General features: G+C 42.5%; 1 pseudogene; it reads left to right on the forward strand.

Annotated features, from left to right (window-relative positions):
• The first annotated feature begins 781 nt into the window (after positions 1-781).
• Positions 782-1408, forward strand: LOC109564354 (large ribosomal subunit protein eL43-like; annotated as a pseudogene).
• Positions 1409-1661: the final 253 nt, after the last annotated feature.

Consider the following 1661-nt stretch of genomic DNA (forward strand, 5'->3'; position numbering starts at 1 on the left):
TGTTAATGGGGCCCAATTTAAAATTTATACTTGAACATCTATTGTGATCTATGAGTATGCCTCAGTGATGACATGTATGTATTACCTCATCTGATCATGAACCAAAAGTCTAAAATTTGAGACTTCAGTCGGCAGGAGGCTCAGGCCACATGGCCCCACTCTGCCTGTCACACGTGGATGCTTGGTATAAAGTGTCCCCTCGAGTTGGTTGACAGAGGTCTGGACCTGATTGACTCGAGTCCCACTCCTCCCCCTTCTCAAGTCCTATCACCATCATTTTGGGAAGGTGGCATCCTCCTTGTGCCTTCTTTCCACTCCCCTCCTGAGAGAGAGATTGTAGCTCTCTCTACTGACGGGATCCCCAGAACAGTGCTCTTCACGTGTGATACACAGACTCTTGCTAGTCTGCAAATCTTTGAGATCAGGTAAACATATACACTGATGGAAAGCATGAGCAACTTTTATAGAAATTTGACACAACTGCAACATCAAAGTACTACTGAAACATAATTTTATCTTGAATTTAATCTTTTCTAAATTAGGCTTATCTTTTTAAGCCTTTTAATTTATTCACTCATCTATTTTTAATGTTTTTTGGCTATGCCATGCTTTATGGCATGTGAGATCTTAGTTCCCTGACCAGGAATCAAAGCTGTGCCCCTGCATTGGCAGTGCAGAGTCTTAACCATGGGATTGCCAGGGAAGTCCCCAGCCTAGTCTTTTTTTTTTTTCTTAAAAAAAAGCTGTCTTGCTCTTGGGATTGGATCTAGGTTGCGTTCACATGGTGAAACGCACCAAGAAGGTCAGAATCATGGGCAAATACAGGACCCATTATGGTGCCTTCCTCGGGAAAATGGTGAAGAAAATTGAAATCAGCCAGCACGCCAAGTATACCTGCTCCTTCTGTGACAAAACCAAGATAAAGAGATGAGTTGTGGGCATTTGGCACTGTGGTTCCTGCATGAAAACAGCATGAAAACACCACCTCTGCTGTCACAGTAAAGTCTGCCATCAGAAGACTGAAGGAATTGAAGGACCAGTAGAAGCACCACCGTTTGATAATGTTGCTAGCCTATAATAAATCGGTTAATTTATGTTAAAAAAAAAAGCTTGTCTTTTTTATGTTTCATATTTCTTTTTTGCAGGAATTTGTTTTTATTGTTTTTGTTTTTTTTACAAAAGTACTGGCCTGTGGCTGACTGGAAGGAAAGAAAGTAGACTCTTTATCACAGATAACTGAATAATTTGAGGTGTGTCCACATAAAGCTTAAGTGTGGGGACTCTAGAGTTACAGGGCCTGGAGAGGTGCCCTGGTTTTCTGGATGACTGTGTGAGTGTATTATGTGCATGACTTTGGGGAGCTTATCCTATTCTGCCTTGATTTCTCTGTCTCTATAATGGAGGTGGTGGTAATTGTACCTACATCATTGGATTGTGAAGAGTAAAGAAGTTAGTAGTAGGTTAACAGTAGGCTCTTAGAAAAGTGTCTTTTGCAGGGTATGGGGTCATAGTGCTTTCAGTTCAGTTCAGTTCAGTCGCTCAGTCATGTCTGACTCTTTGCAACCCCATGAATCGCAGCACACCAGGCCTCCCTGTCCATCACCAACTCCCGGAGTTCACTCAGACTCACGTCCATCGAGTCAGTGATGCCATCCAGCCAC

This window comes from Bos indicus, chromosome 10, assembly GCF_029378745.1.
Source record: "Bos indicus isolate NIAB-ARS_2022 breed Sahiwal x Tharparkar chromosome 10, NIAB-ARS_B.indTharparkar_mat_pri_1.0, whole genome shotgun sequence".
NCBI lineage: Eukaryota > Metazoa > Chordata > Mammalia > Artiodactyla > Bovidae > Bos > Bos indicus.